Consider the following 24,488-nt stretch of genomic DNA (forward strand, 5'->3'; position numbering starts at 1 on the left):
TAAATTGTATTCTCTATGCTCTACCGAATAAATCAGAAAAATAGACTAATATTTTTATAAACATTTTAGGTCCTGAGAATTGAAATAGGAAGGATATTTTTTTCTGCTTCACTTCTGAGTTGACCAGAAAATTCAATGACCTAGACCATCTCCTTCTTGGAGTTCCAATCAATTGTGGTTTTGGAGTATTTGCATGGGGTTCATATTTCATGAACTATGCAGAATCATACTGAACTGGTCATACCCTCATACATCAGGGAACTTAAGTCACTAAGGCACTAGCTTAGTTTTCCAAAGGTGAGTGAGATTACAATTCTGCCTTTGGAATCAGACCCATATGTGTCTTAACTCTCCCAGGATTCCATTCTCCCTTCCCCCACCACCCAGCTTGAGTGCAATACCAGATCCAGCCCACCTTTAAGCTCCTTTGCCCTCTTTTTACCAAGACCCTGGATTTTTCTCTCACTAGATTAACTGCTTTCTATACAGATACTCCAGCGGAAGGCTGTATTAGAAACCTATTACAGGATAATGTTCCAAGAAAATTATTCTTTTGAAGTTCTGATTTGAAACTCATGCTTCTCATTAATATAGGCAGCTGGAAGCTGGGAGACCTGTCTCTGAAAAGAGCTTGTTATGAACTGGGGAAGCAGCTTGAATCCTCAGCATGGATGTACAGAGTTAAAAAGCAAAGCCAGGCAAGAAATGAGATCAAGTCTGGAATTATGTATCTGTTAGTCATTTCAGATCCACATGACTAGAGAGCAACAATGTGCTTGTTCTCTAGCAATTCTTTTGAAAGGCTGATCATTAAAAAGTTGAAGCAGAATTTTAACTTTGATTTTTATTCTAATTTCAAAGTTTTTCTTCTTAAATTTAGCCCATGCAGACATCCCTGCTATTCCTGTTAAGTTCTTGAGTCAGAGCACAACTAGCTATCACATATCATCTGATTCTCTCCTTGACATGAAGAAGTAGGAGAGAAGGAAAGAATTCCTTTGGGGACAGAGCATGCTTTGTATCTTTTTGATTTTTTTTTTTTTTTTTTTTTTTTGAGGAGAGAATTCCCCAGGCAAAACTTGGTTGTCAGTAAAGATGTTTGTTTTGATTGGCAATCAGCATGTTTAGTCTGAGAAGCAGGGACTTTGGGCTCAGATGTAAGGCCTGAAGATGAATACAAGCTGGAAGAGAGCAAAGAAAGTGGTGGAACAGTGAAGTGGTGGCTTCAGCTCTATGTCACAGAATCAACCTGGTTTTTACTTACTCCACTGGAATTTTTTACGAGTGTGAAATGTGTACATGTTTTTCTACCTAAGCACTTGTGTCTAGGCCTAGGTTTACAAGGAGTATTTGAGGTCAGAGCAGCAAGAGGGAATAATATTGAAGTTCTTCTTTTGGAAACTGTCATAGAATTTTCCAAAGTGGAGAATGGAATAGATCCAAACCACTCTAGAGAATTCCTCCAGCATTTTTTTCTTCTCATTTTCTCTATCTTGTTCTTTCCACATTTCACTTCATTCAACAAATATTTATTTAATATTTCCTATGAAACTCAGCATAGTGGTTAAAAGCAAGTATTCCCATTAGATTTAAATTTAAATTTCTTAAGTCTCAGTTTTCTCATTACTAAAACAAGGACAAAAATAATATTTATAGCAACGGTTATAGTCAAGATTAAATGACATGATCTCTGTTAAGCACTTAGTACAGTATGTCATTCATTTCTCTAATTAAAAAATTTCTCCATGATGAAATCCAGACACTAAGCAATAAATCACATAGTTAATTAAAATTATATTACTAGTCTTCAGGATGATTTCCCTTAAAAGTGATTTTTAAATTGTGGGGGAGAAAAAGGGAGGGGTAAAAACTTAATGTGATAATTATTTTGACTGAAGTTCTCTCTAAAAATATAAGTATCTTCTCTCTGTTTCTCTCTTTTTGGTCATAAATCTCCCTTATTAAAAGGAAAAGGGGAGATGGGAATTTCCTGTTTTGGGAAATGCACAAGGTCAGGGAAAGGAGATCTCTGGAAGGGGAGCAGCTTATTGGACCTGAGCCTGGGTGCGTTTGTCTGGCTGAGGACATTAAACAACAGTCTAGTAGGAAACCAGTTATGATAGTCAGAGGAGAGCTTGCTTGAAGTCACGTTAAAGAGTTGACTCAATGCTGGTTCTAAAATTGTTAATGAGAAGACTAGCAAGGAGCCAGCAGGGCAGGATCTGATTTTCTGATTTTCTGGCTTCAATGAGTAGGCAGAATATGTCAGCAGAGGGTCACTGAATTTAAGATGTTTTTAGGTACCTAAAGCACTGAAAATATTTGTGCTTCCCACACCCAAGTTATTTAAAAATAAAACAGCAATGTGTAATAAACAATTTATGCAACATAACACAAAATTTACATGATAACTGAAAATAAAAGAGATTTTTCTTTAGATTTTTTTTCTGATACAATTATTGAGATGAACTTTGTTTTTGTGTGGCCCTACCTTGCCGTGTTCTAAGCCTGTGTGTGGCCTGCCTATACAGCACTATGTCCAGTTCTGAAGTCAGTGTTTGGTTAGCAGAGAAAATAAAGCCCAGACCATCTAGACTCATCTGTAGTCATCACACAAAGATGAGTGTCTTAGTTTATGTCACCAAATAGTCATTTTTAGGATAATCTCTCACATTAATTACATAGATTCAAATATTATCTCAGGGTTGATCCCTGGAAGAATTCAAATTAGACAGTTTTTACTAGAAATGGAGTACTAGGAAGCAGACCCTGCATTAGATCACTAATCTAGCAACTAGAGGCAAATAATTCATTTCTGAGGATGTGAGCTGGTGAGACCTCTTGATAAAGTATAATATCACAGATACTAACACTGTTACCTCTGGTGGATTGGGGTGAGGTACAAGTGGAAGGGGGATGTACTGGTTCATGCAGTGACTCTGTACTTGAAATACATAGGACCAATACTAATCATAAAAACTGTCTAGTTGGATGGCCATTTTAATGGTCACAGAAGTCCTGGAGAAAGAAAATAACAGGCTTTTGTCAGCCAAATATTGTCTTCAGAGGTGGTGTAAAAGCCAGAAGTTCTTCAGACAGTCTTTAAGAAACACTTCTCCAGGAGCCAGAAAACAGACTGTGCTAAGAACCAGGCCCAACACTTGATGATAAAAATAGAGAAGTTACAAAGGAAGTTGAACTCATAATTCTGGAAACTCTCCCATACTTAAGAAAGGGTCTGAGAGGAAAGGAATAGAATCCTGAGATCTGGGATTAGCACATTTGTGTGGCTGGGCTTCAGAATTTGATGACTTAGATTCTTTTATACCTTTGGGTTAGAGGAAGTTATGCTGTCTCTCCCATGTTAGAAGATAATAGCCTTTCACTGCCTAGAAACCACTTACAGAGGACATAAGGTAGATATTTTGCAGGATGTTGGTTGTCCTTCACAAGCTATGCCTCCTGCCTCTTGAGTAGGGCAGTATTGCTCTGCTGTGAGATAAAAAGAATTACCCAAGAAAAAAACTACTGTATATAGCTTATATGTTTCCACAGGAACTAGGGGAAAATACTTGAATCTCAAAGATCCCAGAGCAGGAAGAGTAGAATATAATGCTGAATAGAGGAGAGATTTTTGATATGGGGAAACTCTTCTATAACTCAGAACTTAGTACCTTGACAAGGATACCTGGAACTGGCATCACTAATTCTCTTCTGGAATTACTCCTTGAAGTTGAAAAATAATAATAGTTTACAGAAAGTGAGGTAGAGGCATCAGATCTGCCTTTGCAGAGTGTTGAGGATGGGACAAGAAGTCCAGGGAGATGTGCATGCTAGAATAGACTGAGTATGTGAGATAAGAGACCAGCCAGGTTCTGTGAGGGTTAGAGATGGCTCCGTTCACTGAAATAATAAGGAATTTGTTAGTGGGCATGGGTGGTGTACCCACATCATTAAGAAGCTCAGTGGAGTTGTCCTTCTCAGACCAGGGCTGATTATAAGAAGTGCTGCTATGGAATTGAGCTCCTTAATGTTAATGAGAATGATTGGATTCTGGAATGATGAGGCCAGGTGTTGGCACTTAATTGTCACAGAACAGATGGACACAAATACCATGAAGGGCTACAAGACTAGGAAGGCAGCTAAGGAACCTTGACACTCAGGGATCTGTGGAAATGGCTACTGTACCCTACTGTTCCTATGAGTGAGATAAGTGTACAGCAAGCAAGGGCATTGCTTGACTTATATAATAAAACAAACAAACAAACATTGGGTTAGCACAGAAATAATGTTAATTACTGCAATGGGAAAAATACAGCCCGTCAGCCAGGTCCTAGACTTGACCCAGTTTTCACACCCAGAGCCCTTTATTTGATAAGAATGCTATATAATTTTCTGCAATGTCAGAATAAGAATATGAAGTAGATTTTTATATTTTTACATTTTCTCTCATAGGAATGTGGCCATTAACCAGGATAATTTCACAATGGGGAGAGTACAGGTTTAGAGAGAGCACAGTCTACAAGATTATCTTCACTTTTTGACATCACTTACCAGTTGAAAGTTTCCCTAAATCACCTTAAGTTTTGCTAATTTGTTAGGAGAAGTCATAGAACTCACTGAAAGCTATTATAACCACAAATTATAGTTTCTTACAAAGAAAAAAAAAGACTAAAATCAGCCCTGAGAAGAGTTCAGGAGTTTTCCAAATGTGGAGGTTCCAGATGTCCTTTATTCATAGAGTTTGGACAGTGTTCATGCCTCCTGGCAGAGATATATATGATATGCATGGGTTATTGCCAACCAGGGAAACTCATTGGAACTTTGATAGGTAGAGTTTTTATTGAGACTCCATGTTCAATTGCCCATGTGGCTGACCCATTTCCCAGCCCTCTGGAGGTTGAGCTGTTACTGCACGACTGGAAGGACCCACCATAAATCACATTGTTAGACTGTCCGACATGCTCTAAAGTCCCCAGCAAACAAAGACACTTGTGTCAAGTATGACCTTCTAGGGGGTTAGAGATCACCTCCCAGAGGTGAGGTGCAAAGGCCAGATCTCTCTTTGGGCAAGATTAAATCCTTTACTACACAATCAATATGCAGATCTTTTAAGGACTGCTGGATACTAGATTGGGCTGACACTAATACCTCAGAAGCCGTAACACTACCACAGACCTTGTTAGAATGGAGACTTAGGGAGGATAGGTGACAGATAGAATCCTGGCCCATGTTCATCAGACTGTGAGTCAGACTGGTCTAAAGATGAATATATGGTTATTTACCCAGTTCCTGAGTATATAATCAAGATGAATTTGCTTTTCAGCTGGTAGAACCACTCACACTGGTTCCCTGACCTGGAATTGGAGAGCCCAAAGTGGCAAATAAGCTGCCTGCTCTGATAAGATATATGTGTGATAGTTGTGGAAGGTAACTATTAATACGACAGATATTCAGTGCCTGCAATATCAATAGAATTTTTAGTTGTCTATTGGTCTTGGGCATAGTGAGACACATCTTCTTAGTTAAAGTTATTGCATCTCGTACCTCCTATCACTAAGAAAGCGGTCCAGGTCACGGCACCTCACAATAGGAAATATTGCCTATCTCTAATTACTGTTCATCATGAGAGGCTGTCAGTTCTGAGTGGGATCCAGAGAAAGAGAGAATTCTGAAACAAGTTCAGGGTGTAGTGCAAGCAACCCTGTTGGTTGAACTATGTGACACACCAGATTCAACATTGCTAGAGGAAGCTAGTAGGAAAAAATGTTCTCTAGATTTTCTGCCAATTTGAATAGAAGAGCTGTAATGCAGACTCCTAGGGTTCGAACGAAGCTGTGTTGCCTGTAGAATTGTCCCTTTTTAAAAAGCAACTAACTACCTGTGTTTGGGACACCAGGTTACTGTAGGACTGAAATTATATATGATGAGCTGTATATTATCAGACCCACCACATCATAAGGTTGAGCAGGCCCAAGCATATCTGAAAGGCAAAAGTTTATGCAAGCAGGAGGCCCACATTTCATATTCCTACCTTTGTTATACTAGCACCTACCTCTCAGCTGTCAAAATAAGAAAAGCTCTGGGCCTGTTTCATGGTTAGATTGATCTGCCATGTTGATGCAACCTGAAAGAGACTATCTATCACCTGATAGCCCCATTCAGGCGTACCCCTGGAAGATATTATTTAGGGAAAATCCTCCAAGAAGGTAGATTTTTGAATAGTACACTTGGTTGTTAACATTTTGAAGAGAAATAAATGGCATAAGGTAAGGATATACATTGACTCCTGTGCAGTGGCCAAAGGCTTGCCTCATTGGTGTTAAAAGAAAAACTTCAGTCAAATTAAATTTAAGGGATTTTAATTGAGCAATGAACGATTTGCAAATTGGGAGGCCCCCAGAATCTCCGCAGATTCAGAGAGACTCCAGGGGTGCCTTGTGGTCAGAATCAATTTATAGACAAAAAAAAAAAAGTAAAGCAATGTACAGAAATTGGAAGTGAGGTACAGAAACAGCTGGATTGGTTACAGGTTGTTATTTGCCTTATTTGAACACAGTTTGAACACTCAGCAGTGTATGGGCGGTTGAAGTATAGCTGCTGCGATTGGCCAAGACTCAGCAATTGTTACAGGTACATACTCCTAAGTTAGGTTTTCAATCTTGTCTACCTATTAAGTTGGGTTACAGTTTATCCACAAGGACTCAAATATAAAAGTACAGAGTTCTGAAGCCATATTTAGTTTGCTTTAACATTGGTAAGGGGCCTAGATGAAAAAGATTGCAAGGTTGAATACAAGAAAGTCTGTCTTACAAACATTTAAAAGGATCTATGGAAGTGGACACCAAACATGTAGATCTTTGTGTTTTGCATCAGTGGTCTCTAGTGTAGAATGACTGATCCAGTGAAGGTCAGCTAGACTCTGTCCTCAGCCGCCCTTACACAATGGATTCATTAATCGAGTAGTCATAAGACCAGTGATATAAGCTGTGCAAGAGTCCTGTATAGCATTTCGCTCCCTCTCATCAAAGTTATTCTAGTACTGCAGATGTATAGCACTAAATGCCCACATCAGAAAGCTGGAAAGATCTCACATTGACACCCTAAAATCATAATTAAAAGAACTAGAGAAGCAAGAGAAACAAATTCAAAAGCTAGCAGAAGACAATAAATAAGATCAGAGCGGAACTGAGGAAACAGAGACATAAAAAACCCTTCAGAAAATCAATGAATCCAGGAGGTGGTGTTTTGAAAATATTAACAAAATAGATAGACTACTAGCTAGACTAATGAAGAGAGAAGAATTAAATAGACATAATATAAAATGATAAAGAGGGTATCATCGCTGATCCCACAGAAATACAAACTGCCATCAGGGAATACTGTAAACACCTCTACACAAATAAACTAGAAAATCTAGGAAAAATGGATAAACTCCTGGACACATACACTCTCCCAAGACTAAATCGGGAAGAAGTAAAATTCATGAATAGACCAATAGCAAGTTCTGAAATTGAGGCAGTAATTAATAGCCTATCAACAACAACAACAAAAAAAACCCAAACCAAAGCAAAAGCCCACCCAGGACCAGATGGATTCACAGTTGAATTCTATTAGAGGTACAAAGAGAAGCTGGTATCATACCTTCTAAAACTATTCCAAACAATAGAAAACGAGGGATTCCTCTCAATGAGGCCAGCATCATCCTAATACCAAAACCTGGCAGAGACACAACAAAAAAGAAAATTTCAGGCCAATATCCCTAAGAACACAGATGCGAAAATCCTCAATGAAATCCTGGCAAACCAAATCCAGCAGCACATCAAAAAGCTTATCCTCCACAATCAAGTTGGCTTTATTCCTGGGATGCAAGGCTGGTTCAACATTTGCAAATCGATAATTACAATGTATCACATAAACACAACCAATGACCAAAAAACAAAACAAAACAAAACAAAACAAAACCCTTATTTCAATAGATGCAGAAAAGGCCTTCGATAAAATTAAACATTGCTTCATCCTGTGGCACATATCCTCTATGGAATACTGTGCAGTCATAAAGAAGAATGAGATCATGTCCTTTGCAGGGAAATGGATAAGCTGAAAGCTGTCATCCTCATTAAACTAACACAGGAACAAAAAACCAAACACCACATGTTCCACTCATAAGTGGGAGTTGAACACTGAGAATGCACGGATACAGGGAGGGGAACAACACACACTGGGCCCTGATGAGGGGTGAGGGCAAGGGGAGGGAGAACATTAGGACAAATACCTAATGCTTGTAGGGCTTAAAACCTAGATTATAGTTGGGTAGGTATAGCAAACCACCATGGCACATGTATACCTATGTAAAAAACCTGCATGTTCTGCATGTGTATGCTAGAACTTAAAGTAAAATTTAAGAAAAGGTAAAAATTTTTAAATGTGTTTTATTTAACTCAATATATGCATATATCATATTAATGTATAATACATATAAAAATTATTGAGACCTTTTGTATTTTTATACTGAATATTTTAAAATCATGTCTATTTTATACCAAAAATATATTTCAGTTTGGAATAGCCTCATTTCAATTACTTGATAACCACAGGTGGGTGGGGACTACCATTTTCATCAGCCTATATGTACTGCCTTCCCACATGGTGTTTCATAGCAAATGGTAATATTATATGCCATTCAGTAAAAGTATACTCTACATAAATTTTGTGAAACTCTTTAATAAATATTTTATTGTGAAATTGTAAGCATGTGGGTCAGCAGGGAATGAAGATGCTCCAATTCTTGCCAAGAATGGTAGTACCATGATATCTTTAGAAGACACAACAGTCTCTTTATAGGTTCTGACTATATCTTCCTGATTTAATTTTTCCATACTGTCTTAATTTTTGTACAGGAGGAAAATGTTTCTTTTTCTTCTATTCATCTTAGCCTCTTTTACTGAAAAAAACCAAAAAACAACAGATTAACAAAACAGACAAAATTTATTAACAAGTGCATTTTGCATGCACACGGGAGTATTCAGTGATGAGTAACTCGGAGTGTTTAGAATATGGGGTTACAGAACATCTTAACAATGAACAGCAAATTTATAAAGAAATTAAAAAACAAAGGAAAAGGACTTTGAGCATCCAGGGGTGGCAAATTGTGGGAAGGCAAATTCATGTGGAAACTAATGGTAGATAAGGGATAGTTGGTAAAATTTGTTATGTGGATTTCTCTGGTGCCTTCTATGTGCCGATAAGGATACAGTGTTTATTTTTTTTTTATGGTTAACTTCTGTGTTGACTTGTAGATAGTGAGGAAGTCCACTTTTATGTCTTCTTTTTAGGCAAATGAGGGAGGGCATTATCTGCTTCTTAATTGCCTTCCCTTATGCCAAAGAGGCATATTTTGGAGTGGCATATTCTGCCACTTTTCAGTTCCTATCCTGTAAATTCTCCAATCAGAGTTTTTAAAAGCATAACCACTTTGATTTAAGAGGGAGTACTTTAGTTAAGGAATTTAACTGATATAGGTAAATGCGCAGTAAAACATGATTCAAAGAAATGGAATGAACTTAATCATCCTGGGAGTCAGCTCTTTATCCTGGTTGTAGTGAACACTTGGGGATTTTAAAAGAAATTGATCTTTTAATAAGACTCTCTTTAGTGGTTAAGTTGTAATGGGTATAAAACAGATAAAAAGTAGATTTTACTTCATCAAGTTTTGCCACCATTAATCTTACAAAGAATAGCTGAAATCTCCAGGGAGAATTTTGATAATCTGTAGTTGTCGTCTTCTAACTCAAAATTGTTTATATGTTTTGCATTTCCATGTTATCTATATCTCATTTTAAAAATTATTTCTCTGGAGCTCTTTGTAAGCAGGGACAGCATTCTTCTTAGTTCTAGTGTTTAGATTTAAAATTGATAGCTGTTGAATGAATGAATAAATAATTGTTGTACTCTTTGTTTTAATTCTTAGGTCTTTTTTTCTTTTTAGTCAGTGTTATCAGGATGAAACAAATGTTGCTGACCAGGTTGCATCTGACTTGCTAACCTTATAATGTCGGTTCATTGCTATTTACTCTTAGCAACTATGGTAGATTTTTAGATCTATGTCTTACATGTTCATAGAAACATATTTTCATTCCCCTTTTTTCCCTCAGTTGAACTCTTGCTCTCTTTATATACCACTTTAAATTCCTCTCAAATCTCTTTTATTCTCCTTAATTAGAAAATCATGATGAAGCATAATGGTCTAATATATGTGTGCTCCAGCCTGGTCTACAGATAAGGTTTCAGTTTCATCTCACTTACTTTGAATTCCTCATGTTTAAAATTAAAATTAAAACCCAATATTTCTCATCTATAACAAAGAAGAAAAATAATCCAACTTAATAGTCTCAAAACATCTACATCAAAATCAGAGTGGTTAGAGTCTATTAAATTTTAAAGATCTGACAAGCTTACATTTTTTCTCTCTTCCTCAAACTTTATCACTCAATGTGTTCTGTGTGAAGAAAGTAAATGACACATAGAATCCACCCTAAATATAGAACTCAAGGATTTTATTTATTTATTTTTTTTACCAACAACGCAAATGTAGGATGGATAAGTATCTAGTATTTTGTTGCTATTTTAATGTCTGAGGTAGATGACTGCTACCTTTGAAATATTTTCAGGAAGGTTTCAGACTTGATGATCATAAAATCTGGGATTTAGGAAATAGTATTAGAGTCTAAGGGAGTGGAAAGAGTAGAAATAAAGCTAAACAACAAATTAACAGATTGTTGTGGCATACGTGTCTGGTAGTGTGGCCAACTCTCAATTATCCATGGTATTGGAAGCCAGAGATACATGGATAATTGACATCTACTCATAGTCCAAAAGCCTCAGTTTATGAACAGTTTGCACATCCTCTTCGTGAACTACTAACAAGGAGCAGAATGGGCAGATTTCTGTTCCAGCAGACTATTTCTCCTGCCCAGTTTTGGGTGGGGTTGCTAATGAGCAATATGCTGTCCAAAAGGCCATAAGCCAGAGCGAAAATGAGGGGAAATCAGTGACTGGTAGAGTCCACAATGGGGAAATCAACCTCAGAATAATATAGAGTGACTACATGTCAATTAAAAGGAAAGAGAAAAATAATATCCCTTGTGAATCTTTGACTGTTATAAAAAAAAAATCTGCCCTCTTCCCAGGATTTTTTCATTATAGACATGTATTGTATATATCCCAGTGGGTTGATAACTAGCAATAGATCTGTAGCGCCATGCTTAATTGTAATAGCAACTTACTTTTAGAAGTTCGCTGCACTGGGATTCTGCGCCTTCCTATGTTAACAGCCTACATCATAGCTGGTTTGGTATGGTTTCGATACCCCAACATCACCACAATAAGAGTAAGTGATGCAATTTACTGTGAAGGGATTCCCTCCTGGGAAATGCCTGGCGCCTGAAAGCATTTCCCATGCATGTATAACGGCAGTTAAACATTGTTTTTGCCTTAAAACAGGGTGAAATTCCAAAATACCACAGAGAGTAAGAAAGAGATGTTTTGCATTTGATGACGGGGCAGTACTGCATAATCTATATATGTTAAAATAAATATTTTTCCTATTTGAACAACTCCTCCATAATTAAATGTAAATGCCCCATTCCCGCATAATATATCCATGCCTGAACACACCAATAGTATCACCATGGAACTCCCTGACAAGCCCTCCTTTTCTATCTGTCTTAAACTGCACGAGGAACTATGAAAGCATTTCTGAAACAGTCATGCAATTTTCTCAGGTCTTCGGCCTACAGCTTGTTAGAAGCTAGACCATGTCTGAATGAACTCAGACTTCAAGCATGTAAGAGACATAGATATTTTTGACACGGAAAACTAAAGTCTGAATCTTGAAACTGCTTCACAGCCATTCAGTGTAAAATCAGTATACTGGTGACTTGAGTGGAAGGATCGCAAAAAGCTTGAAGAAAGGGCTTAATTTTTAGGTTTATAAGTAAACATGCACACACACACACACACACACACACACACACACACACACACACATATATATATATATATATATACATATACCCCTATATATACCCATTAAAGCCTGACTTTCTTGTTAAAAATTGAACCATGAGAAAAATGCTCTGGTTATAAAAGATGTTTTATTTTTGTGAAATTTTAATAGAATACACACTACCTTCAAAAATGCCTGATGAATCCATATGTTTCTATTCCATCAACTGTTCTTTAAAAATACAATAATTTCAAGTGTAACTGGAATAATATATTTATAAATTACCAAATTAAATATGGAAGTAACACATTTTTCTTGAAGGGCTCCCTTGCCAAAACGTTGTATATACATATAAAGAGGTCATGCTTCACTACAGATGGGTCTTGACAAAGTGGAGCTGAAGTTAACAGTTTTTAAATGGACATATTTTACTTTATTGATTACTCTATGACCTATTACATTACATACAGTGTAGAAATTTATGTGAGAGGATTCACTATATAGGATGGAAAGGGGTGAAGTAGAGAAATAAATTATAATCTGTTCCTTAAACAAATTTTTAACATTTTTTGAGGATGAAATAGTTAGAGTTCTTTTTAAGTTTGAATAAATTTGCACCTTTTTAAAAAAAAAGAATTAAGGACATGGCTGACACCAAAGTACAGATTGGTGACAACAGAAATGAAGGCTATTGTGTGTTGAGAACTAGCTGAGGAAATCTGGTAGAAAATGAGAATCAAGGCAAAGGAGGACAAAAGCAAGGATGAACAAATGATCCTGAGAAAGTCAAATGAAGAATTCAAGGAACTGGGACCTCAGTAAAGTTCAAGTGAATTTAATGGGAGTGAAACAACAGAAAGAATGAGAGATTTTCTTCTGAGTAGAATATTGACATGTAAGATTTCCAAGGAGGAATTGGGTGATGACAAGGACCAGTCTACAGCCAAGACAGTGTGTTGCTTCCATTCACATTCTCTCACATGCGTGTGGAAAAGATCAAGAAGGAGAAGATTTACATCATCTGCTTTTTTAAAGGCATCCTGATGTGCCACACTGGACAAGGACTGAAGAGACTTGCATGGTCCCTGGGTCTCTGTGATACAATTCTGTCTTTTCTTGATAAAGTGAGTGTGAAAATATATGTTACATTTCTATTTCAGGCATGCTGTGAAGAATAAATTATGTATGTGCAAGCCCTTTGAAAGCTGCAAAGTACTATACACATATTGAGTATTGCTAAAGAATAATTTTTCAAAAGATCTTGGGATATTTCTTCTCACTAATACTGTAGTTTGTTTTTTTTCTTTCAATTTTAGACTCAGAGGCTACATGTGCAGGCTTGTTACATGAATATATTGCATAATGCTGAAGTTTGGGCTTCTATTGTACCATCACCTAAATATTGAACATTGTATCCAATAGATAATTTTAAAACTTTACTCCCCTCCCATTCTGTCCTCTTTTTGAGTCCATCTTTATGTCCATATGTACCCATTGTTTAGATATCACTTATAAGGAAGAACATGTGATATGTGATTTTCTGTTTCTGAGCCATTTTACTTGGGATAGTGGCCTCCAACTGTATCCATATTTCATTAAAGGACATGATTTTTATGGTCATATAGTATTCCATGGTCTGTATATACCATATTTTCTTTATCCAATCAATCATTGGGGGGTTCATTGACTTTGTTATTGTTACTAGTGCTGCTGTAAACATACTACTGCACGTGTCTTTTTTGACTATAGTAATTTATTTTGCTTTGGGTAGCTGTCCAGTAGTGGTGTAGCAGGGTCAAATGATAGTTCTATTTTAAATTCCTTGAGAAATTTCTGTACGTACTGATTTACATTCTCACTGACATTTTATAATTATTTCCTTTTCTCCACATATACCTAACATATGTTGTTTTTTGACTTCTTAATAATACCCCTTCTGAGATGTAAGATGATACCTCAGGGGGAATCCTTCCTAACTCATTTTATGAGACCAACATCATCCTGATACCAAAACCTGGCAGAGACACAACTATAAAAGAAAATTTCAGGCCAATATCCATGATGAACATTGATGCGAAAATCCTCAAGAAAATATTGGCAAACCGAATCCAACAGCACATCAAAAAGTTTATCCATCACGATCAAGTCGGCTTCATCCCCGGGATGCAAGACTGGTCCAACATACACAAATCTATAAATGTAATCCAACACATAAACAGAACCAACGACAAAAAACACATGCTTATCTCAATAGATGCAGGGAAGGCCTTCGACAAAATTCAAGAGTGCTTTATGCTAAAAACTCTCAATAAACTAGGCATTGATGGAATGTATCTCAAAATAATAAGAGCTATGTATGACAAACCCACAGCCAATATCATACTGAATGGGCAAAAACTGGAAGCATTCCCTTTGAAAACTGGTACAAGACAAGGATGCCCTCTCTCATCACTTCTATTGAACATAGTATTGAAAGTTCTGGCCAGGGCAATTAGGCAAGAAAAAGAAATAAAGGGTATTCAATTAGGAAAAAGGAAGTCAAAGTGTCTCTATTTGCAGATGACATGATTGTATATTTAGAAGACCCCATCGTCTCAGCCCAAAATCTCCTTAAGCTGATAAGCAACTTCAGCAAAGTCTCAGGATACAAAATCAATGTGAAATAATCACAAGCATTCCTATACACCAATAACAGACAAACATGAGTGAACTCCCATTCACAATTGCTACAAAGAGAATAAAATATCTAGGAATACAACTAACAAGGGATATGAAGGACCTCTTCAAGGAGAACTACATACCACTGCTCAGGGAAATCAGAGGACACAAACAGATGAAAATTACATTCCATGCTCATGGTTAGGAAGAATCAATATAATTTGAGTTCCTCTTTTTCCATTGGATTTTATATTTCTTTCTTTTATTTGATTACTTTGGCTAGAAATTCCAGGACTACATTGAATAACAGTGGTGAGAGTGGGCATTCTTGTCTTGTTTTAGTTCTCAAAGAGAATGCTTCCAGTTATTTACCATTCAGTATGATGTTAGCTGTGGATTTGTAATAATAAATGGCTCTTATTATTTTGAGTATGTTACTTCAATCCCTAGTTTGTGGAGGGTTTTTATCATGAAACCATGCTGGATTTTACAAATGCTTTTTCTGGGTCTATTGAAATGATCATATGGTTTTTGTTTTTAATTCTGTTCATGTGGTGAATTGCATTTATTGATTTGCAAATGTTGAATCATCTTTGCATTCCTGGGATAAAAGCCACTTGATTATGATGAATTATTTTGTTGATATGCTGTTGGATTTAGTTTGATAGTATTTTGTTTAGAATTTTTGCATCTGTGTTCATCAGCGAAGCTGAGCTGTAGTTGTCCTTTTTTATTGTTCCCTTGCCTGATTTTGGTTTCAAGGTGATATTGGTTTCATTGAATGGGTTAGGGAGAAGGCCTTCCTCCTAGGTTTGTGGAATATTTTCAGTCAGATTGATATAAGCTCTTCTTTGTACTTCTGGTAAAATCTGGCTGTGATTCTCTCTGGTCCCAGGCATTTTTTTTTTTGAAAAAATTTTTATTACTAATTCAGTTTTATTACTCATTATAGGTCTGTTCAGGATTTATGTTTCCTCCTGGTTCAATCTTGGCATATTGTATGTTCCAGGAATTTATCCATTTCTTCTAGGTTTTCTAGTTTGTGCACATAGAGATGTTCACAGTAATCTCTGCTTATCTTTTGTATTTCTGTGGTATCAGTTGTAATGTCATCTTTATAATTTATGATTGTGCTTGTTTGAATCTTCTCTTTTTTTTTTCTTGGTTATACTGGCTAGCAGCCTATCAATATTGTTTATCCTTTCAAAGAACCAATTTTTGTTGATCCTTTGTATCATTTTATTGGCCTCAAACTTACTTAGTTTTGCTCTGATATTTTTTATTTCTTTTCTTCTGCTATCCTTGGGTTTGGTTTATTCTTGCTTTCCTAGTCCTCTGAGGGATGACATTAGGTTGTGAATTTGAGATTCTTCCATCATTTTATTTAGGAATTTAATGTTATAAACTTTCCTCTTAGCAGTGCTTTTGCTGTATCCTAGAGTTAGGGTAGGTTATGTCTTTATTTTCATTTGTTAGAAAAAATATTTGATTTCTGTCTTAATTTCATTCTTTACCCAAAATTCATTCAAGTGTAAGGGGGTTGGATGGGTCAAAGCTGGGTGGTACTGGGTCAGTCCAGTCCTTAACCAGGCTCTGGAGGGGGAGTGTAAGCGTTGACCTTCATGAGGGTCTGGGATCCCAGTCTTTAGGCTGTTGAGACAAGACTTCAGGGCAGGGTAGAGATGCCTCTCCTTGGCCAGAGTCTGCTTAGGGGAAGAATCTGCCTGGGTTTTCAGCAAAGTAGGCAGCTGTGGGACCTGCTCAGCTCCTGCTCTGGGGAGTATGGGAAAGGCCAGCAGATATTCCCTCTTGCCCCTGAGGTCAAGCACCACCTGTGATGGGGCCGGGTGGGGGGTGAACTGCTCTCAATCCACCAACAAACCTCTCAGGTAGGGCAATGCAGATTATACTGTGGACCTCCTGTGGAATGATCAGACAGGCAGTCGGGAGGGATTGGCAGGCATGGTGGTTTGTGGCTCAGATGCACCTTGTTCCTGCAACAATGGCAGTGTGGTCAATCTTGAAGGCATGAACATGCCCGAGGCCAGCTCTCTCCTGCCCGACAGAGAGCAAGAGCACATAGGACAGGACACAGAGCCTTTGCTAGGGAGGTTGCCAGAGTCACATTTTCTGGCAGCTGCCCAGTGCACTGAAGCCTTTTGGGCTCCATTAGAGTTCAAGCAGTGCTGTGTGTTCTTCCAGCAGCTCCCCTTACCAGTCCAAAGATCTATGGGGCTCATGGGTACTCCCATAGCTAGGATCTCAGAAGTCCACAATGGGAATGTGGTGCCTGGGGGTTTCTTCACCCATCCCTTCTTTAGGAGTTCCCAGCACTGGCAACATTAGGCAGGCAGCCCCACATTTCTCCTCTTCAATTACTACGTTTTCTGTCACCTCTCTGTTAAATTTTGATGTTTTCTCTCAAAAGATCTGTTCAAAATGTGAAGATTTACTTGATATTTTGGATCCTCTCAATGAAAGAGGTGCATCCCAGCTTCATCTAGTCAGCCATCTTAAATCCTTCTCGAAGAACAAAATTTTTTTTAATTGCATTTTAGGTTTTGGGGTACATGTGAAGAACATGCAAGATTGTTGCATAGGTAGACACATGGCAGTGTGATTTGCTGCCTTCCTCCCCTTCACCTATATCTGGCATTCCTCCCCATGCTATCTCTCCCCACCTCCCCACCCCTCCGTCCTTCCCCCATTTCCCCCCAACAGACCCCAGTGTGTAGTGCACCCCTCCCTGTGTTCTCATTGTTCAACACCCACCTGTGAGTGAGAACATGCGGTGTTTGATCTTCTGCTCTTGTGTCAGTTTGCTGACAATGATGGTTTCCAGGTTCATCCATGTCCCTACAAAGAACACGAACTCATCATTTTCGATGGATACATAATACTTCATGGTGTATATGTACCACATTTTCCCTATCCAGTCTATCATTGATTGGCATTTGGGTTGGTTCCAGGTCTTTGCTATTGTAAACAGTGCTGCAATGAACATTTGTGTGCATGTGTCCTTATAGTAGAACGATTTATAATCCTTTGGATATATACCCAGTAATGGGATTGCTGGGTCAAATGGAATTTCTATTTCTATGTCCTTGAGGAATCTCCACACTGTCTTCCACAATGGTTGAACTAATTTACACTCCCACCAACAGTGTAAAAGTGTTCCTATTTCTCCACATCCTCTCCAGCATCTGTTGTCTCCAGATTTTTTAATGATCGCCATTCTAACTGGCGTGAGATGGTATCTCAATGTAGTTTTGATTTGCATTTCTCTAATGACCAGTGATGATGAGCATTTTTTCATATGTTTGTTGGCCTCATGTATGTCTTCTTTTGTAAAGTGTCTGTTCATATCCTTTGCCCACTTTTGAATGGGCTTGTTAGTTTTTTTCTTGTAGATCTGTTTTAGTTCTTTGTAAATTCTGGATATCAGCCCTTTGTCAGATGGGTAGACTGCAAAAATTTTTTTCCATTCTGTTGGTTGCCGATTAACTCTAATGACTGTTTCTTTTGCTGTGCAGAAGCTGTGGAGTTTGATTAGGTCCCATTTGTCTATTTTGGCTTTTGTTGCCAATGCTTTTGGTGTTTTGGTCATGAAGTCCTTGCCTATGCCTATGTCCTGAATGGTTTTGCCTAGATTTTCTTCTAGGGTTTTTATGGTGTTAGGTCTTATGTTTAAGTCTTTAATCCATCTGGAGTTAATTTTAGTGTAAGGTGTCAGGAAGGGGTCCAGTTTCTGCTTTCTGCACATGGCTAGCCAGCTTTCCCAACACCATTTATTAAACAGGGAATCCTTTCCCCATTGCTTGTTTTTTTCAGGTTTGTCAAAGATCAGATGGTTGTAGATATGTTGTGTTGCCTCCGAGGCCTCTGTTCTGTTCCATTGGTCTATCTCTGTGTTTTGGTACCAGTACCATGCTGTTTCGATTACTGTTGCCTTGTAGTATAGTTTGAAGTTTGGTAGTATGATGCCTCCTGCTTTGTTCTTTTTGCTTAGAATTGACTTGGCTGTGTAGGCTCTCTTTTGGTTCCATATGAAGTTTAAGGTGGTTTTTTCCAGTTCTGTGAAGAAGGTTATTGGTAGCTTGATGGGAATAGCGTTGAATGTGTAAATTACTTTGGGCAGTATGGCCATTTTCATGATATTGATTCTTCCTAACCATGAACATGGAATGTTTCTCCATCTGTTTGTGTCCTCTCTTATTTCGTTGAGTAGTGTCTTGTAGTTCTCCTTGAAGAGGTCCTTTACGTTCCTTGTTAGTTGTATTCCTAGGTATTTTATTCTCCTTGTGGCAATTGTGAATGGAAGTTCGTTCTTGATTTGGCTCTCTTTAAGTTTGTTATTAGTGTATAGGAATGCTTGTGATTTTTGCACATTGATTTTGTATGCTGAGACTTTGCTGAAGTTGCTTATCAGTTTCAGGATATTTTGGGCTGAGACGATGGGGTCTTCTAGATATACAGTCATGTTGTCTGCAAATAGAGACAATTTGACTTCCTCCTTTTCTATTTGAATATCCTTTATTTCTTTTTCTTGCCTGATTGCTCTGGCTAGAACTTGCAGGACTATATTGAATAGGAGTAGTGACAGCGGGCATCCTTGTCTAGTGCCAGATTTCAAAGGGAATGCTTCCAGTTTTTTCCTGTTAAGGATGATATTGGCTGTTGGTTTGTCATAAATAGCTTTTATTGTTTTCAGATACGTTCTGTCAATACCTAGCTTATTGAGAGTTTTTAGCATAAAGGGCTGTTGAATTTTGTCAAAGGCCTTCTCTGCATCAATTGAGATAATCATGTGTTTTTTGTCTTTGGTTCGGTTTATGTGGTGAATTATGTTTATAGCCTTGCATATTTTTTTTTTTTTTTTGGGGATGGAGTTTCGCTCTTGTTACCCAGGCTGGAGTGCAATGGCACAATCTCGGCTCACCGCAACCTGCGCCTCCTGGGTTCAGGCAATTCTCCTGCCTCAGCCTCCTGAGTAGCTGGGATTACAGGCACGCACCACCATGCCCAGCTAATTTTTTGTATTTTTAGTAGAGACGGGGTTTCACCATGTTGACCAGGATGGTCTCGATCTCTTGACCTCGTGATCCACCCGCCTCGGCCTCCCAAAGTGCTGGGATTACAGGCTTGAGCCACTGCACCCGGCAGACTTGCATATTTTGAACCAACCTTGCATCCCTGCGATGAAGCCTACTTGATCATGGTGGATAAGCTTTTTGATGTGCTGTTGCAATTGGCTTGTCAGTATTTTATTGAAGATTTTTGCATCTATGTTCATCATGGATATTGGCCTGAAGTTTTCTTTTCTTGTTGAGTCTCTGCCGGGTTTTGGTATCAGAATGATGTTGGTCTCATAAAATGATTTGGGAAGGATTCCTTCTTTTTGGATTATTTGGACTAGTTTCAGAAGGAATGGTACCAGCTCCTCTTTGTATGTCTGGTAGAATTCAGCTGTGAACCCATCTGGACCTGGGCTTTTTTTGAGTGGTATGCTCTTAATAGCTGCCTCAACTTCAGACCTTTTTATTGGTCTATTCAGGGTTTCAACTTCTTCCTGGTTTAGGCTTGGGAAGAGGCAAGTGTCCAGGAATTTATCCTTTTCTTCCAGGTTTACTAGTTTATGTGCATAGAGTTGTTTGTAATAATCTCTGATGATGGTTTGAATTTCTGAGGAATCTGTGGTGATATCCCCTTTATCATTTTTTATGGCATCAATTTGGTTATTCTCTCTTTTCTTTTTTATTAATCTGGCTAGTGGTCTGTCAATTTTGTTGATGTTTTTGAAAAACCAGCTCCTGGATTTATTGATTTTTTGAAGGGTTTTTTGTGTCTCTATCTCCTTCAGTTCTGCTCTGATCTTAGTTATTTCTCATCTTCTGCTAGGTTTTGAGTTTTTTTGATCTTGCTCCTCTAGCGCTTGCAATTTTGATTCTAGGGTTTCAGTTTTAGATCTCTCCTTTCTTCTAATGTGGGCACTTATTGCTATATATTTTCCTCTAGAGACTGCTTTAAATGTGTCCCAGAGATTCTGGTATGTTTTGTCTTCGTTCTCCTTGGTTTCGAAGAACATCTTTATTTCTGCCTTCATTTTATTGTTTATCCAGTCAACATTCAAAAGCTAGTTGTTCAGTTTCCATGAAGCTGTGCGGTTCTGAGTTAGTTTCTGCATTCTGAGTTCTAACTCAATTGCACTGTGGTCTGAGAGACTGTTATGATTTCCGTTGTTTTGCATTTGCTGAGAAGTGATTTATTTCCAATTATGTGGTCAATTTTAGAGTATGTGTGATGTGGTGCTGAGAAGAATGTATATTCTGTGGATTTGGGGTGGAGAGTTCTGTAAATGTCTATTAGGTTTGCTTGGTCCAGGTCTGAGTTCAGGTCCTGGATATCCTTGTTAATTTTCTGTCTGGTTGGTGTGTCTAATGTTGACAATGGGGTGTTAAAGTCTCCAACTATAATTGTGTGGGAGTCTAAGTCTCTTTGTAAGTCATTATTAACTTGCCTTATGTATCTGGGTGCTCCTGTATTGGGTGCGTATATATTTAGGATCGTTAACTCTTCTTATTGCATTGATCCTTTTATCATTATGTAATGTCCTTCTTTGTCTCTTTTGATCTTTTTTGCTTTAAAGTCTATTTTATCAGAGATGAGAATTGCAACTCCCGCTATTTTTTTTTTCTCTCCATTTGCTTGGTAAATCTTCCTCCATCCCTTTATTTTGAGCCTTTGTGTATCCTTGCATGTGAGGTGGGTTTCCTGGATACAGCACACCGATGGGTTTTGGCTTTTTATCCAATTTACCAGTCTGGGTCTTTTGATTGGGGCATTTAGTCCATTTACATTTAGGAATAATATTGTTATGTGTGAATTTGATACTGCCATTTTGATGCTAGCTGGCTGTTTTGTTTGTTAGTTGATGCAGATTCTTGATTGTATTGATGCTCTTTACCATTTGGTATGTTTTGGGAGTAGCTGGTACTGGTTGTTCCTTTATATGTGTAGAGCCTCTTTCAGGAGCTCTTGTAAAGCAGGTCTGGTGGTGATGAAATCTCTGAGTACTTGCTTGTTCGCAAAGGATTTTATTTTTCCTTCACTTACAAAGCTTAGTTTGGCTTGATAGGAGATTCTGGGTTGAAAGTTCTTTTCTTTAAGGATGTTGAATATTGGCCCCCACTCTCTTCTGGCTTGTATGGTTTCTGCTGAGAGATCTGCTGTGAGTCTGATGGGCTTCCCTTTGTGGGTAACCCGGCCTTTCTCTCTGGCTGCCCTTAGCATTTTTTCCTTCATTTCAACCCTGGTGAATCTGACGATTATGTGCCTTGGGGTGGCTGTTCTTGAGGAATATCTTTGTGGTGTTCTCTGTATTTCCTGGACTTGAATATTTGCCTGCCTTGCTAGGTTGGGGAAGTTTTCCTAGATAATATCCTGAAGAGTATTTTCCAGCTTGGATTCATTCTCTTCGTCGCATTCAGGTACACCTATCAAACGTAGATTAGGTCTTTTCACATAGTCCCACATTTCTTGGAGACTTTGTTCATTCCTTTTTACCTTTTTTTCTCTATTCTTGCCTTCTCATTTTATTTCATTGAGTTGATCTTCGACCTCTGATATCCTTCTTCTGCTTGGTCAATTTGGCTGTTGAAACTTGTGCATGCTTCGTTAGCATTTCGTCAAATCTTTTTTCAACGTTCTTAGTTTCTTTGCATTGGGTTAGATCATGTTCTTTTAGCTCACTGTAGTTTCTTATTACCCACCTTCTGAAGTCTGATTCTGTCATTTCATCACACTCCTTCTCCATCCAGCCTTGTTCCCTTGCTGGTGAGGAGCTGTGATCCCTTTTAGGAGGAGAAGTGTTCTGGTTTTGGGTGTTTTCATCCTTTTTTGTGCTGGTTTCTTCCCATCTTTCTTGGTTTATCCACCTGTTTGTAGTTACTGACTTTCAGATTGGGCCTCTGAGTGAACTTCCAGTTTGTGGATGATGAAGTTACTTCTTTTTCTTAGCTTTCCTTCTAACAGTCTGGCCCCTCTGCTGTGGGACTGCTGAGGTCCACTCCAGGCCCTGCTTGTCTGAGGATCACCTGCAGCAGCTGCAGAACAGTAAGGGTTGCTGCCAGTTTCCTCTTCTGCTATCTTTGTCCCAGTAGGATGCCCGCCAAATGTCAGTCTTTTCTCTCCTTTATGAGGTGACTCTTTGGATATACGTGGGTCAGGGAGCTGCTTGAGGAGACAGTCTGTCTTTTATTGGAGCTCAAGTCCTGAGCTGTGAGCTCTGTTGTTCATTCAGAGTTGCTGGGCAGGTACGTTTAGGTATGCTGCAGCAGAACTCATAAACTCCCTTTTGTTTTTTTCCCCCAGGTGCTCTGTCCCAGAGAATTAGGGCTTTATTTATGAGTTTCCCTTGTGCTGCTGCCTTTTTTTTTTTTTCTCTCAGGGCTGCCCTGCCCAGCAAGGAGGCAGCCTAGTCACTATCTGCCTGCAGAGGCTTTGCTGAGCTGCTTCGGGCTCTGCCCAGCTGCCGTGTGATCTTCCCTGCAGTCCTGTTTATATGGGTGTAGTCAGAACTGCCTTGGCAATGATGGCCTGCCTCTGTTATGGCAGACTCTCTCTGTAGTGGCGAGTTGCCTCAGCAATGGTGGGCTGCCTCCACGATGGTCAGACTGCCTCTGTAGTGGTGGAGTGTCTCAGTAGTGGCGGATGCCCCTCCCCCACATAGCTGTACTGTCCCGGGTTCAGCTGTGCTTGCTGTGAAACTCTCAACCCAGAGTGTTTTCAATTACTGTTTTTCTTTTTTTAGTGGAGGGGGGTGGGACCAACCGAGCCTGATCACCTGGCTCCCTGACTCAGAGTCTTTTTTTGTTGTTTTTTTTGAATGGTCGACTCTATCCCTGTTGAAAAGGCGCCGGGATCTCCTGTGCCGCGACTCACTGAGCCGGCTGAATCAGCCGCGCTGAGATTCCTGGTGGTTTTTTTTGCCTAGGAATCTCCTGGCCTGGCTCGCTATTTCAGATGAATGGGTGACTCTGCCATCTCAGGGCTCCAGTCACCAGCTAATTGGGCACCTGGAACAGTGTCTTTTGTAGGGAGAACCGCCACGCCAGGGCACGGGCAAAGCAGCCGCACCGGCTGAAACAGCCTAGCTGGCGACCCGTGGGGCTCGTCTGCCTGGGAATCTCCTGGTCTGTGGGCAATAAAAATCCGTCTGGAAATGCAGCGTCCACTCACCCTCTGCACTTTCACTAGGAGCTGCAATCCTGAGCTGTTCCTAGTCAGCCATCTTACCTCGATCTCCCGAAGAACAAATTTTTTAATGTAAAAGTGACCTCACTGTGAACTCAGAAGTTAGGAAATCTTTTAACTAATAAAATAAGCATCTTAACTGGAGAAATGAAAGGCTTAATTGTTAAGACTGAAACCTTACCTTGAAAGTTCTTTGCCTCAGAGTTGATTCCCAACTCCCCATGTTTCACAAGTGATGGAAACTTATTGTTTCTTTTTGGAAACTAAGAGGAAAACTTGGTATTAAATACTACTACCCATACACCTAATCCAGAGTTTTGCCACTGTCTGGAAATTCTTGTTCTCACAACTCAATTGTAAGACTGGATCTTAATAATAAAGACTAGCTTCTAATGAATAAAGATGTTGTCTTGGATTGACCCAATTTCTATGATACAGTGATAGCTTTTATTTGGACTTCTGGCTGTCTTTCCTGAGGTTAGCCCCCCAGCCCAGTTTCCAAAATTCTTGTCCCACTGTCTCCAATCTTTCATGTATTTCCATTTGATCTAATGGGGAGGTTTCAGCAAGC

Source organism: Sapajus apella, unplaced genomic scaffold, assembly GCF_009761245.1.
Source record: "Sapajus apella isolate SASKATOON/1434 unplaced genomic scaffold, GSC_monkey_1.0 scaffold27, whole genome shotgun sequence".
NCBI lineage: Eukaryota > Metazoa > Chordata > Mammalia > Primates > Cebidae > Sapajus > Sapajus apella.